Source organism: Pinus tabuliformis, chromosome 1_1, assembly GCF_031772625.1.
Source record: "Pinus tabuliformis cultivar Carrire ecotype Pingquan chromosome 1_1, CPIR1, whole genome shotgun sequence".
NCBI lineage: Eukaryota > Viridiplantae > Streptophyta > Pinopsida > Pinales > Pinaceae > Pinus > Pinus tabuliformis.
Window position 1 is genome coordinate 465,838,431 of NC_142297.1, and position 17,037 is coordinate 465,855,467.

Consider the following 17,037-nt stretch of genomic DNA (forward strand, 5'->3'; position numbering starts at 1 on the left):
TTACCTTCTCCTACTGAACCATGTATGCAGAGATGGGTTGGCCATATGTCTAGGCATGCTGGCCAGTCTCAGATTTTGTTTTCTGATACCTTCTTTAGGTGGTTTGATCGTCAGGAGTGTTATCTCAAAATCAAGCCCTGGAAGGCTGCAACCCAGGAAGACTTCAAGTAACTATTTCACACCAATCTTTTGACTAAGGCTTAGCCTCCTTAGCCTGAGAGGGCTCTCTCAAAGGATTATTGATTTTGACTATTAATAAGATGGCTAACTCTTGTGAATAACATTGACAAATAATGAAGGCTGGACAAACATTACATAAGTTTCCATTGGGCCTATGGAGTCAAACATACTACAGCAAACAATGATGATGCCTTACATAGAAGTCAGGGCATTTAGCATTTGGATGTTCAGAATACCACTTATATAAAATCAAAGTTTACAAAGACATACAGGAAGTCAGAGCATGATCAATGAATTCTGAGTGATTATGCATTTGTACAACTGTAAAAGAACACTAAAGAAAATATACCATCACACATTCTGAACAAGAAAATCCCTTATGAATCCTGAGAAGTAAAACAGTCATTTATATTACTGAACTTTGTTTTTACATAAGCCAAAACAGTCCTCTGTTTTATAAAATATCCAACCTTCATTACATCACTGTCTTAGCTATATATAGAATTCTTATTCTACCTAATTCGAGATTCCTCCTCCAGCATGAGGGGAATTCAATAACTACTTTTTATGACACCTATCTGCTTTGCAACAAACTATTAAATACAATAAGTGCTAACTGGAGTTCTAAAGAGTTCTAATTTGACTATGACTCTAACTCTATCTTCTTCGTAGAATGATTCCTCCTTGTTCTTTGACACCTGGTCTCCTTTCAGTTTGGCTGAGATGATTGCTGAGATGAGTATTTAATGCTCCATGTTGGCCTTGGATGCTGAATGCTTTAACTGCTCAGTGATGTTAGGTGATATCCCTTGCTTTTCGGTTCCAGTCCTCCATAACTTTGAATATACAGCAGCATGTCTTTTAGCCCTTTTAATAACCCAAAAATATAGAACACCACCATGTTCCTGATGTGTTGGAGGCTTCATCGATGGCCAAGTGTGCAAGCCAAAATTCCTTGTATGCAACTCATTCAATACCCTATGACCGGTAATAAAGTGGCTTTATAACAGAAACTTTAAACTTGAGTTAAAGCATTCCACCTTTTAAAGGTACACCTGTCTTGATCTGAATGGTTGTGATGGCTTCATTTGGTCTCTTACATATCCTTTAGGTGTTTCCTTTTGAAAATTTCCGCACATATTACCAAACTGTTTGTCTGCGTTGAAAACACTACCTACAGCAGTTTCGTAGCGTGCTACGAAACTGCTGAATTGTTTAAACAACTTGTCTTTGCCCTGAGGTATTTACCGCCTAGACATTTGATTGCCAAAACTCCTTTTGATCTTTGATACATATAGCAAGGATCTACATGTCCTCAAAACAATAAAACTAAGCAAAATTTGACAAAATTTGGAACAAAACCTTTCTTTGAACAGCAACTTCATTTAGCAGCTAACTGGCCTAGCTGTGCCTTCAAGTCTTCAACTTTCTTCCTCATAGATTTATTTTCAGCTCTTAGATGCATATTTATCTTTCTGATGAATTTGGCCTCTTTGATTGCTGGAACTGTCCATGTGTAAACATCGGCTACTGAATCCAACTGGTTTACTAGGTTTTCACTTCCTTTCCATACAGCTTTACGATAATTTGCATACCTGACTGCAGACTCCCTAGTGGCATTCTTCACCTTAGCAATCTCATGTTTAGCCGCTTCTAACCGGTTCCTTATAGCTATAATATTACCTCCTTGAGATATGATGACTCTTCTATTTGTGTCTTTTTGCTTAATTTTCTTTGCCTCCTCTGTTCTGGGCAATTCCTCGGCTTCCTTTACTTGCTTCCTTGTAATAGGTCTTATGGGTTTGAAAATGAATTCTTCACCTGGCTCATCAAACTTCAGCCTTTTTGAGGCCTTAGACTTCTTGGTACTTTCTGGTGATGACTGTGTCAAATCAATATGCACTGGTTCAATTTTCTCAAACTCAATGGCCTCCAATAAATCATTCAGGCTTGCCTTAGATACTGGGCTTTCTTCAACAGCTATGGCTTTACCTTTTTCTTTACTTATTTGGCTTCTTGTCCTTACCCTTGACACTGTTTCAGATCTACTTGTTTCAGGTACAGTCCTCTTATGCTGAGCTTCTTCTTTTGATGATTGCTGAGGTTGTTCTCTAATGATCAGTGGCTTCACTGGTTTTCTTAGCTGTGACTTGGCTTGCTTTTTATCTCTTGCCTCTTTTTGAAGCTCAGCTATCGTGAGTTCTTTGACTGGTTGTTCTTTAACTGGTTGTGGAGTAAGGCCAGTTTTGCTTTGGAAACCAGCCATGAAGATGAACGAATTCCAGTCTCTGCCTATCTTCTAGAGGCCATCTAAACTAACAATTTAACCAAACCATGGTGAAACAAAGAGGTTTCACAATCCTCTTTCCTCAGCTGCACCTTATCACACATTTTACTCAAACTACGAAATAAGTAAAAAGAAATGTCTATGGAAGCTTTCCCAGTGAAATGTAAAAGCAGCTTGAAATGATAAGAGTAGACCTTATTGTATCTTCCTTCACAGGTCAAGTATTTCTGAATACAGGTGAGAAGAAGGGCATAATGCTCCTTGACATAGTTTCTGGGCACTGCTTTTGTTAGGTCTTCATTCACATATGCCTCTTTTAAAAACTCTTTGCATGGATTCATATCAAACTTAAAATTCTTAAACCATTCTTGCTGCCCTCTTGGGATCTCTGTTACAGCAGCTATTGCCTCCGGAGACACTTGAACTTCCAACATAGCTATTTTTGAATTTAAACCGGTGAAGTTTAAAGAAAACTCTTTGGTTACCTGCGCATGTCCTCCTTGCAGCTTTTTACAAAAGTTCCAGCACCCGACATCTTTGAATGCTTTCTTCACGCCTTCATCTCTCAATGCTATGTCCAAACCTTCAGGTTCGGTCCTCTAGAATTTTCCAGATCTGTGTTCTTTCCTCTCCATTTTGCTTTTGAAATCTTCACACACACAATGACCAACAACTTCAGTTGAAATGGCGGTTCAGTTCTCTTTAACTCGGCCTCGCTTGTAATCAGGCTCGCTTGAAAACAGCCTCCCTTGAAAACTCAAATACATCATCATACAAGCTTGTCACTTATGCATCGCTTACGATCATCATAAAGATCCATGCACGGTAAAATCCATTGGAATGATATTTCTGTGCATTTCAACAAATCTATTGGTGGAGTAGTGACTAATGAGCGTTTAAACATGCTACGGGAGGTACACAAACTGACATGAGAGGACAGAATTGGTGACTCATCAACAGACTTGACATTTTGGGAAAGATTCGCTGCGAAATGCACGAATCCACGATTTCGCAGCGCGGTTAGTTTTGAATTCTAATAATGCGCTACGAAACGACTTAACGATAACGCGCTGCGGAATGGCTGAACAATGATTACGCTGCGAAACTGGCCAATAGGAGATTACGCTGCGAAATCACGAAAAGAATCGGTGACTAGGATAAGACAAGACATGACTTATGAAACCATGATGGTGGAGGAGGACCAATAGGATTCGAGTATAATTTAAATCAAACACCTTTAAAGCTCCAACCCTAAGTAAGAAACATAAAACGAAAACAATTTGACATAGACTTTTGGTATCCATATGCTGGTATGGACTTCCGGGGTGATCCAGATTTAGTACTGCCAGATGGCGAGCAGTGGGATGCTATTGGTAAAATCTTTGACCATATCACTGTTTACTGTTTTTTATTTATAATGTCCTTGTGCTTTATTCTATCAAGACTTTAATCAAACTCATATGTACATGCAGATGTTGGTCCTGTTCGTCCAGTAGTTCGCCTGAGGGTGCCAGCCGTTGCCCCAGCCGGAGAGGCCACCAGGAGGGTTATTCTTCGTGACCTCGATGTGGCCGAGACTCTCACAGCTGTGCAGGAGCAGGTTGAGAGCCTTACTCTCGGTATTCCAGATGTGAGGATCGACGAGCTACCTTTGCAGTTACAGCGGCATACTACTGGTGTGCCCAGACGATGGACTCGTTTCTTATGCATGATCACACAGGTTGTGACTTGCTATCATGAGCATCATTAGATTAGGGTTCCCCCTAGCATTTTGAGTTTTTGGGTCATGTGACCGATTTTTTCTTGGTTACAGAACATTATATGTAAACCATAAACAGCTATATATATATTTTGATTTTCGAGGTTTTATTCTGGTTGAGCTATATGATGCACATGTAAAACATTGATGATGTGTTTGTTTTTATAAATGTTGCAAATGTCTATCTAACACATAGTTTGCTAATGAGTCGGTTAATGTGTTTAAGTTTCTGGAAATATGTTGGTATTGAATAAGATCAAATTGTCTTTCCAAAATCTTAACCCTTAGGAACATGCGATAAATAGCTGGGTTTCGGAAGGAATATATACCATTGAGTTGTAGTATTACGATTTGTGAGTCTAGCCTGACAATTAGTCGGCGTATACCATGGGTGATGGCATCAGAGAGAAGTTCTATCAACGTGCTATACTCAGTGATGTTATTTGTTGATTGACCAATACACACACCTCTGAAACTTACTAACTCGCTGCTTGGATCAAAAATGGCCCAGGCTGCGGAGGACAGGTTCTGCGAACTACGAATCGCTCCGTCGGCATATCCAACACATGTCTCCAAAAGGTTTGACATCTGCAATAAATGTAAAAAGGCGGATTACTCGACCAAAACAAACACTTTAGTGAAAACAAAATATAACAAAAGCATATTGGTTACTATTTAAGCATAGTAACGCTTGAGGTACAACCCATTACGAGGTTGCGCCAGCGGAACTCCGTCATAATCCATTAACTCGTAGGCTCCTTTTGCTAACACCCGTTTAACAATATAGGGGCCCATCCATAAAGACTTAAATTTACCTGCTCCTAATTTATCGGATTCTTGGTCGTAAAGAAAGACCAAGTCACCTTCTGAGAAGATACGGGGTTTGACATTTTTGTCGAACTGCGCCTTGACTCATTTCTTATGGGCTTCATTAGCCAAAGCGGCATCACGACGGGTTTCATCCAATTGGATTAATTCCAAGAAATGAGCCTCTTCTTCTGAAGTTCCGGGGAGGAGATCGATTGCGAGTTTAAGAGATGAGATTTCGCACTGGACTGGTAAGACTACTTCCAGGCCATATACCAGTTGGAAGGGTGTGAATCCGGTTGCATTCCTTACCGATGTTCGGTAAGCCCACAAGTCTAAGTACAGGATTAGGTGCCACCTTCTTTTGTGAACTCCGGTCATCCTTTGCAACATGCGCTTCAGGACTTTGTTGATCGCTTCAACTTGTCCGTTGGCTTGCGGATCATACGGAGTAGAGCTGTCGTGAGACAATCCTAGTTTGGCAGCTAATTCGAGCATCATGTGATTGTGAAAATGCGATCCATGATATGTGACTATAGCCTGTGGTACGCCGAATCTGGCGAATACATGATTGAAAAAGAAAAGGGCAGCTGTTTCACCAGTATTATCTAATGTAGGCATCGCCTCGGCCCATTTGGTAAAATAGTCAACTGCGACTATGATATACCCATGCCCCCCGGTCGAGGTGGGGTTACATGTCATGAAATCGATGCCCCATTTGGCGAACAGCCCAACAACAACTATTGGCTATAGAGGTGCGGGTGGTCTTCTGGTTTTGCTATCAAAAATTTGACAAGCATGGCAACTTCTGACTACGGTTATGCAATCTTTGAACATTGTTGGCCAGAAGTATCCTGCTCGTAAGATTTTTTGTGCTGTAGCATATCCAGATTGATGCCCCCCACAGGCTCCTGAATGACACTCATTCATGGCTTTTTCGGCCTCCTCATGGGTGAGGCACCTTCTCAGAACTGTATCGATACCATGACGGTAAAGTGTATCACCGACGATCATGTGGTCTTTTGCTTGGTATCAAATACGTTTTTGTTCAGAGTGTGAGGTGTTAGGCCTAAACTTCTGGGTTTGGAGATAAATTATTATATCTCCATACCACTCATTGCTTCTAGATATCAGAAACAAATTTTCATCCACGATTGATTCTTCGGACGTTTCATCGTTGGACGACGATGGGAGATCGCATAATAGTTCCGCAAAAACTAGAGCTTTCTTCGATTTGGATTTTACGAATTCCAGATCAAACTCTTGAAGGATCGCTATCCATTTTGAATATTTTCCCCCCAGCAACTGTCACGACAATATATATGTCATGGGGTTGCAATTGGACAGAATGGTAGTTTTTCGAAAGAGGACATAGTGTCGAAATCTTTGTATCGTTTGAATAGCTGCAAACGCTAGTTTTTCAACGTAAGAATATTTGCTTTCTGTATCATTTAGGTTCTTACTTAAATAAGATATAGGATGTTCAATTCCATCGACTTCTTGAACTAAAACCATTGCGATGGTTGTATCCACTGCAGCCAGATACAGGTTAAAATCTCTTTGATAATCGGGGGCGTACATTAAAGATGCTTTCATTAGGGAATCTTTTAAAGCATCAAAGGAAGCTTGCGCGACCTGATCCCAGACAAAGGGTACCTCCTTTTTCAAAAGACGTGTATAACCTTTAGCAAGTTCGGCGTAATTTGGAATGAACCTCCTCAGAAAGTTTGCTTTCCCTTGGAGTTTCTGAATCTGAAGCAAAGTTGAAGGTGGAGGCAAATTTATGATTGCCTGGACCTTGCACGGGTCGAGACGAATCCCATCCTTGGAGACTACAAAGCCAAGTAAACGACTAGAACTGACGCAAAATACACATTTGTGTGGATTGAGTCGTATCTTGTAGTGTCGGCAACGTAGAAATATCGCTCTTAAATGTTGCGGATGATCAGTCCGCTTTCGCGAATGAGTCGGAAGGTCGTCGAGGTATGGTTGAGCGATGTTTTTGATGTCATGGAAGGCATAATTCATTGCCCTCTGAAACGTCGCCCCTGCATTCTTTAAACCAAAGGGTAATTTTCGATACGCGAATGTGCCCCATGGACAAATGAATGCAGTCTTTGACTGGTCCTGCGGGCGGATATTTATTTGATTATACCCCGAAAATCCATCCATGAATGAAAAGATTTCACATCCTGCGCATTCATCAATTATCTGGTCGATGAAGGGTGTAGGGTAGTTGTCTTTTGGACAAGCTTGATTTACATCCCTATAATCGACACACACTCTAATTGTCCCTTGTTTCTTCATAACAGGGACAATATTCGATACCCAATCGGTTAGAGGAACCGGGTAGATGAAACCAGCATGGAGAAGTTTTTCAACTTCTGCCTTAATGGCAACGACCTTCTTGGGGTGCACCTGCCTTAGCCGTTGTCGTACCGATTTGACATCTGGATACATCTTAATTTCATGTTCAACGATACTCGAGTCGATGCCTGGCATTTCACTGTATGACCAAGCAAAGACATCTCTGAATTCGCGAAAAAGAGCATTATATATTTCCAGTTCTGAAGGAGAACAACATTTGCCAACATAAATATTCTCTACAACATCTGTTTTAGTCGAGATATTTATGGCTATAGTCTCTTTAGTGTTGGATAAGTTTTGCTCGGAATCCACCGTATTTACAGTATTTGAAAGAAAATCGAATACTGAAGGATGATAAAGGTCATGTTGAGTCTCTTCTTCACAATCCGAAAGAAGGGAACGATGGTGGGAATCATTCCATGGTGCTCCTTCAACTACCATAGCTTGGAGAATTCCTTCGTCGGTGACATGCACTTGCGACCAAGGATCTGAAGGAGTACCATATTCTCTAGACCTATCTATCCAAGCGCTTGATGAGCGTTGATTTGGGTTTGCCTCCCATGCTAGAAACATTGGTTGCTATAATATTTCTATTGGGCTTGGGGGAAAAACCATTGCATGATCCATGTCAATATCGTTTTCTGAGATCTTTCTAGAAGATATCATATTGCAGGTTCCTATCGACGCTACTTCCGCCAGATTGATTGGAGGCGGAAGAGCGAAAGTTCCCATTAGTATAGGATCTTTTAGTAGGCCTACTCCGATATTCTGAAGTGAATGGGAGCTTCCATGGATCATGGGAATGCTTCCTATAACTTGAGAACCATTGGGGAGGAAGTTTTGTTGATCGATGATTGTAATCCCTCCTTGAAAGGGAAATGCAATCTTTCTAAAATAGGTCAACACAACAGCTGCCATGGCATATATCCATGGTCTTCCTAGTAGGATGTTGTAATCAAGATTCCCATCGATGACTTCAACATCTATTTCTACCGTTTTTCCCCCTAGTTCAACTTTCAAGTTATTTAGGATACCATATGGGGTATATGCCCTTCCGTCGAATGCTTTTAATGTTGTCGAGGATCGCGACAAGGTTGGAGATGCTAAAGTTTTCTAGCAACTCATCGACATAATGCATGTACATGCCCCCTCATCAATAATTGTTCGATGAACAGTTTTGTTGAGGGCTTTCACTTGAACAAGGAAAGCTAGTTGAGCCGGTAACTGAGGATCGTATCCTTTGTGGTCGAAAGATACAAGATTGGAATCCTTTGGGTCAATCCCACCAATCACCGATAACAAAGCCTGCCTTTGGGATGGGCAATTTTGTAGTACTTCAAGAGTCGACATAGCGGATGGCGATTGGGCCAAATCTTCCACTATGTTATAATGCTGCGCCGCTCTAGCGCGGGGATTAAATGTCGACTTGTGTACTACTCCCTTCGGCGGTTTTATTGTCAGTTCAGGAATGGTGGGTGGTACAACTTCTATCGAAGTTGTTGTCAAACTACTTGGTCGATCTTTATCCTTGTCGTTCGACAGCTGCAGATTCCCGTAATCTTTGTTCCTTGTCGAGATAAAAGCATCATTTTGCTGTTTCGAAATCGACAACATTAGCACTTGAGATGGGGAAGCATTTCCACTCTCAACCAGATTTGCTCCTGGATTTGGGAATGGATCAGTTAACACAACTGAGGTTTTCGAACTTTTAAAGAATTTCTTAAGCTCAGCTTTGTATGGACAATCTCTCGTCCAATGATCCTCATCGCATATGTGACACCCTGTGGAGGGTTTCCTATTTCCAGGAGGGTTTGAAGAAGATTTTTCAGGTGATGATTCATCCTGTTTCTTCTTGTTCCCTTTGCCTTTCTTCTTGTTTCCTGGTTGTTTGGTTTCTTTGCCCTTATCTGTCGACACGACATTTACTTCCGAAGCAAGAAGTTCATCTTTTGCATTTTGATCTGAAATCTTACGGGCCTTCTTAGATGTAGCCTTTGTCAATTTCGTGTCTGTTGTGCCAATCACGCCATCGCCGGTGTGAGAGTCATTGTTCGATTTAGGAGGAGGAGGAATTGAGAATTCCAGTCTAGGGGCATCAGGTATTTTGTCATAGAGCGTGCCGAACTGAGTATAGATCAAGTCCAGATATTGCGCACGAGCGATAACTTGCTCTTCCGTTACGACTCCCCCCTTTGCCACATCTTCCGTAATGGAAGGTAGTAATGACTTGATAAACCATTCAGCTAAGAGCTGATCGGGAATGTACGTTTTTACCATCCTACGACGACGTCGCCACTCATGTATATGATCAGATATGTGAGTGGTTGTTGTCTGTTTGAAGTTGGTAAGGAGTTCTGTTCCCGTTTCATACCTTATCGGTAATTGAAAATGGGTTAAAAAGGTTGTGGCTAAGGCACTGAAGTTGTCGAACGAAGCTCTAGGCAATTCAATATACCATTTTGCTGCCGGACTCGTTAATGTCCTCTGAAAGAGGTGAAGCCTTATCGAATCATCATTTAGGGTGTTTGATGAATACCATAGATGAAATGTCATCACGTGATTCAATGGGTCTTCACCCGGATTTCCATTAAATTTAGAAATATCTGATGGAAGTTTATGTGGAATTGCTGGCCACCAAGGGGCGTAAGCAATTGGATCATTTGTTAAACGGTTTAAATCAGGTAACTCTAAAGTTGCCACGAATGGTAACTGCTAATTTAGATTAGGTGAAGCATACCCAGGGTAAGATGGGATTGCCTGAGCAGTTGGTCTTTGCATGCCAGCATAATGCATTTGATGCTGGTATGACTGATACGGTTGGTGGACATGACCATTGTAAAATGGCTGACTTTGACCATTTTGAATGTACGGTTGTCCACTGTTCGCAAAGATTTGTTGCTCAGAACCTTGGTATACTTGTTGGAATTGTGGTTGTTGGTATTGCACCAGCCATGGTTGAGAAGCCATGTGCTATTGCATTATACTAACTGTTGGACCAAGGTGTGGGGTAATTATACCCGTCTGGACCTGTGTCGCCCCACTAGTTGGCGATTGTGGTTGAGTCACAGGGTCAAGGGGCTGTTGCATTACAACCTGAGAAATCTGAGGTTGACATACAACAGGCAGCGTTTGAACTTGTGACACTGTCACAATAGCTGGTGTAGTTGGGATGTTTGACATAGGTACACATTGTTGCATTGAATACACAACCCTTGGTCTTTGAGGTAGTATAGGTACCCAACCACTTGAGGTAATTCCAGTATAACCTGAATATTGCTGTGAAATCCCATATGGATATCCTCCCGGAGGGGATAATGATAGGGCATACTGCCCCCCATATGGTGGTAATCCAGAACTCAAGGGGATTGTTTGCCCTTGGGGACCAGACTGCCCAAATCGACCACCAAATGGATCAATTTGTTGAGACTCAACACAAGAGTTTCAGGATATTATTCTGGATGAACAAACAGGAACGGACCAGACTGTCGAAATAGCCCCTGAGTGGGCTCCTTCTAGCAGTTGAGAGCTAGTTGGGACAGATGGTATGCCGGCGAACATTGTCGGAGTGACGACAGAGAGTTCTGCTGTCGCTGTGTCAGACGACACAGTCCTAGATGTTGACGGTTGTTCAGACATTTGGAGTCTATCCAAAAGATTACCTAGCGATTCTACAGGAACTTCCACTGGTGGTAGACTAACTTCTGATGAAGTAGGATATAGAGTGATCCCAACTCCAAAGTGCGTTGGAGTACTTGTTTGAGGATCTTCTACAATTTCTTCAATTGCAATCAGACCAGGTGGAAGGGGAAGACCGTCAAGTCCGTAAAATATTTCTAGTGCCGAAGAAGGGGTGGAACCGACAGCGACAGATGTTTGAAGAGCAAGACTCTCTGAACCGGTTGTAGATGGAACTGGTTCGGTAACACAAGTGTTTACTCTAAGACTAGGATCAGTACCACTGTCCCTCTGTGGCTGTTGAACTTCTTCTGTAGAGGCAGGGTTTCCAGAAATGTTTGGAGTAACCAGAATCTCGGATGTTGTTGGAACACTTGTTCTAACTTTAATAGGAGATTTCGAACCAGTTAAACGAGTTCGCTTTGTCCGTACTGGTTTCGATTCCGGAGACAAAGACGGTTGACTCGTAAGCCTCCGCGAACGACGGGGTTTCAATTGACTTTCTTCCACGATTGCGGATTACTCGATCAACTAAAATAAAAAGGGGAAGTATGTTTCCAAATTAAATGAATTTTAGACGCTTTTGACACAACTTGTTTTTTCAATTTTAAAGAGTCGAGAAAAAACAAAAGATGACTCTAATCTCCTTTGATTTTTAATGAGCCTGAAGTGACAAGTGCTCAGATGGACCTTTTCCGTTAAGGAGTCTGAAAAGGAATGAAAGGGACTGCTCTGGAGATCTAGGTAGAGGGAGTACCAAACCAATCGCAAAACTGCAGAATACTTTTTACGGTACGGCAGTCAATCTTCCCGAATGCTGTGTTCGGTGCATTGCGATCAGTAGGGCGGCTGACATAGCTTCCTATGGATAAAAGGTTTTAAGCCTATAGGGGTCTCCCAATATATACTTGACGGTACGTGGGAGCACAAGTCTGTACTGGCACTTATCGTCTCAAAGTGGAGGAATCACCCAACCATCAGTGAGGACAACGGTTACCAGGCTTTACGACGCCGGAATACGTCTCTAGCCTAGACCTCTAAATGTTGTGCGTTAAGTTCCAAAGCGTTGTTAGATTCATTCAATTTATTTTAATTTGATCTTTCTTAGAAGTTTGCCTTTTGGGATCACCACGAGATGTAGATGTAATTCCTAAAATGCAATCTAAAGATGATAAGCAAGCTTTTATCTCTTTTCAGCAATGAAAATCCTAGCTACAAGGGGAAAAGAAAGACACAATCTTTTCTCAAAGAGCAAAGAGCACACTGTAGATGCACTTTTCCTAAATCAAGCCAAACAGACTATCAATATGCAAATGCACATATGCATGTATTTGTTTTCACTTTCTTAATATTGATGCCTAAAAAGAAAGTTGATGTACAAATCTGAATTCGCTTTCAAATGACAAACACAAACAAGCTTCTTTTCGAAATCAAAAAGGTAGAGAAGATTACGACTTTATGATTTTGAAATAAACACTCGTTTCGACACTAGAAAGTGACAAATTCAAACCAAAGGCAAAAGTAAAAGCATAATCGACTGTCAACAACAAATAAACTTTCTCCTAAGATCAAAATCGACACTTACGACAGATCTGAATCCAAGGACGACAGTATGACTATTCTACTCTTTCAATGGAAAACTGTAAATGATGTAACAAACACACAAAGAACATCTACAGTATTTTTGTACAAAGGAGGCGGAATTAAGGAAAAGAAAAGGTGTTTTTGAAAAGACACACACTGATCACAGGCTGCAAAATTAGAGACAAAACTGAAAAAATGAAGCAAAGAACCTCAGCTGCACAGGGCTAGGCTGATCAGCGCACCTGTTACACAGAGAAACTGAATTGCAGTGCAGGTAGCCCTCTCGGGAACTGCGTTGAAATGCAGAATCTCTTCACTGTGCCTGCGCTGGGGCAGAAACGAGACTTCTATCCGGGTTCTGGGTCACGGTTTGCAGTTTAATCTATGGATTTTGACCGAGTAAAAGCAATCAGTAATGCACAATCAGAGGGTGGATTTAAAGGAGGTCTAAGAGCTATCACAAAGGGTAATCAGATCATTTGTGAATCAGCTGTTGAAATCATAAACAAATCCAGTGAATGGATTGAAGTAGCAGGTGTCTACTTTGCATTTGATAATGCCAAATGCAGTTCGATTGCTACTTCTGTGTTTATGAAACAAACAATAAGAGAAACACAAACAAACTAACTAGACACGTTCCCCAGCGGAGTCACCATTTTGTTAACGGGAAAGGTGTCTACTCAGAACACCCCTATCCCACTAAGGTGTGACAGTACCTTAGAAACAAACAAGGAAAACTACTTTCGTATTCTTGTTTATGAACTATAAACGAAGAGGAATAGTATGAACCAACCTGTGTCTTGCGCTAGTCCTTTGATCCAATCTCTCTCCTCTTTGACAGCTTCCAGCTACCTGCTCCCTTACTTGCCCAGCTTCACCAAGTTCCTGCAAGATCACAGAAGAGGAAAACTACACAAAGACATGGATTTATATTCATAAATAACTTAGGATCAGATTTAAGCTAAACATGCAAATATAACAAAACATCACTGATACACAAGCATGTAGGAGAAACTCAAATAGTTTTATTGATATAAAAAGAAGGTCCAGGAGGAGTTACAACCGATGATTCCTGATCCAGCATCAACCCCCCAGCAAAGGAATCCCCTCTTCGCCTCCAACAAAGCATAAATCACCCAATACACTGATCTCTATCTCAAAACCAACAACAATTCTCTGCAATGTACAAAATTCCAGCCTCCGGATCTCTGGGTTGAGGGATCCATATATCGATGTATGCAAAGAGGATGAGTCAACTTATGATTTGACTAGTGGCTTCTCTCTTTCAGTTCTTGCTTCCACTTGGAGACTGAGAGCCTCTTACTCATCCTTGGTCGAACTCAGTGAGGCAAGTGTCATTGGGGAAGATTATGGAAGCTTCCATTGTCTGTCCACCTCGCGGAATGACAGTGCCATTTGTCATTTCCCGCTCAGCGCACCCTGGTAGTGCATTTAGGTGCGTTGCAACGCACCTAGCTAGTGTACTTGGGTGCTATGCAACGCAGCTAGCTAGTGGAGCAGCTGAAATGATCCTGATTTGACTGATTCTGAGCAGTTTCTGGTGGAGAACTTCTGGGAGAAGCTGTAATTGGTTGACCTTGTTCCTCTAGGGGTAGGAAAAACACTTTAGGGACTTAGGATCCCTTGGTTTATGGAAATTTCATGCTTAGAGCTGTAAGGCACAAAAATGTCTATAACAGGCAACCTACTTTACATTACATAAATGAAAAATTCTTTTATGATTCAAATGACAAAACCTCCTTTCTATATATAGGAGTCTAAGGAGTCACAATATAACCCAGCCGACCTAACAATAATAATATAAAGTCACAAAAATAACAATAGAGGGATTCTATGGGGCACAGTAATAACAATATGGGGGCAATAGGGGCACAACAATATTAATAAGGGGTACAACTACAATAGTAATCGGGTAATCACTAGTATTATAGGGACCCAACGCAATTGCACAATTATATGGAAGAAAACTTGAAGAACTTTATTAAATAGAAGGGATAATTACAACCGAGTTGTTTGATCCAGCATCATCCTCCCAGCATCAATCCCTATTCATCTCATGAAATAGCCAGATCACACCAACAATACAATGCTCTTTGCTCAAATACAAACTATCAGCACTTCCTTGCAATTCACAAAATTCCAACCTCTAGATCTCTTAGATGAGGGATCCATTTATAGATGTGTGCAAGGGTGTGAATCATCTCTAGGTTTTTGATTAGTGTCATTCCACTTGTTGCAACTAGTTCCACTTGGAGATTTCTTGGATCTCTTACTCATCCCTGGGCGAATTCAGAGAGGCAAGTGTCACAGGAGAAGTTTCTAGAAGATTCTATGAGCATCAACTTAGCAAATTGTCTCGAACATTTGCACATCCTCGCCCATTGCACCCTATAAAAGGCCTAATCAGTATGCATCACACCTGGTTAGTGTAGCAGCCAATATGCATCGCACCTTAATAGTGGAGCAATCAGTATGGTCTAGTTTAGGCCAATTCTGGATGGTTTCTCAGGTGGAACTTTTGGGGAATGATGTAATCAGATGACCATGTTCTTTTAGGGTATGAAACAACTCTTTTAGGGGTTTAAGAGGCCTATTTTATCGACATATAAGATTGGGGTTGAAGTACCCAAATATGTCTATAACACTTACCTAGAAATGATTGTAGCTCTTTTATGTTTTGGGGATGTGAAATGGTCAAAATGGCTTCTATTCTAGCAGGGTCCATCCTAATCCCATCTTTAGATATGATGTGTGCTAACAACTTTCCCTCTTCAAGATCGAAAAATGTCTTTTTAGGATTTAAATAAATCCCAAATTTCCTGCATTTGATAAATACTCTTCTAAGGTGGTCTAAGTGTTTACTGTTAGATTTAGAGAAGACAGTGATATCATCCTAGTATACTACTAAGAAATCATGTATTTCCTTAGAAAAAGCTATATCCATAGCTCTTTGAAATGTGGCACCTGCATTCATTAATCCAAAGGGCATCTTCAAGTACATGAAGGTACCCCAAGGAGTAGTAAATGCAGTTTTGGATTGGTCCTCAGGTTGGACTAATATCTGGTTATAGCCAGAGAATCCATCTAATAGTGAAATTCTAAATGACCCCACTACCCTTTGAAATATATGGTCCATTTTTGGTAAGGGGTAGTTGTCTTTTAAAGAGACCTTGTTTAAGTTTCTAAAATCTACACAAAGTCTAATTTAACCTGTCTTTTTCCTAGTTTTCACTAAGTTTGAAATCCAGTCTGAGTATCTAATGGGTGCTACTATTTGGGCATCAAACATTCTTTTAACCTCTTTCTCTATGGCATAAGGACTGGGTTTATTCTCCTAAGTTTCTATCTGAAAGGTTTATGATCTTCTTTTAGAGGTATTTTGTGTTGGATTATGCTGGTGTCATAAGATTTTAAGTCTTCATAACTCTAGGAAAATACATCCTGGAACTCCTTAAACAGATTGATATATTTGACCTTTTCCTCTGGGGGTAAGGCTTTAGATATCTTAATGAGTTTTGGATTATCTTCAATCCCTATATTACACTCTTCTATGTCAGCTCTTAGAGGTTCCATCTTGGGTTTCCTAGCTACATCATTAGAGTCAAACAAATCCTCTAAAGGTACTAATCCTTTAGGCAAAAAATTATCTTTCAAATTAAGAATCTCAGGATCATCATCCATTATTTCATCTATCTCTACATTTTCTAAACTATCTATTTCTAGTTTAGTAAATTTAGTTGGTTTATGTACATCAAAAATATTTACATCTAAGCTGGTTTCTACATTACTGTCTATTGTACAGTCAATATCTATCTTACAATTGTGAAATTCACCTTCATTGTTCATGAAATCGTAGATCTAAGAGTCCTGGGAGAAAATATGCCAATACTTAAGGTTGTCTGATATAACAGGCCTATGTCTGACTTCTGTAGTGTACTCGTCGTTTGGTTGGAATGGAAATTTACAAGTACTAGCAAAGGTAGCCAAACTGTGGGCCTGCATGTGTTATGGATCTGACCTAAAAATATAAGATAATAGAAATAAACCCAAGATATAAAAAGGTCTGAATATAGAAATATGCTTCTCTTTATTAATCAAAACCCTTAAGGTAGGGAAACATCGTACAATCACTCCTTATGGAAGGAGAACACTCCACAAGCCATATGCCTGTTCATACAATAATCCTTGACATTTCTCAATGATGAGTCTTTAGCGTCTATATAGGCCTCATACATACAATACCATGGGTCATTGCCATGGTTCCCTCAATACCATCTATCTAATACCATGGGATTATTACATTATTGATAACTACTTGTGGTCCCTTACATGATACGGGTTAAGCACTTTATTTATT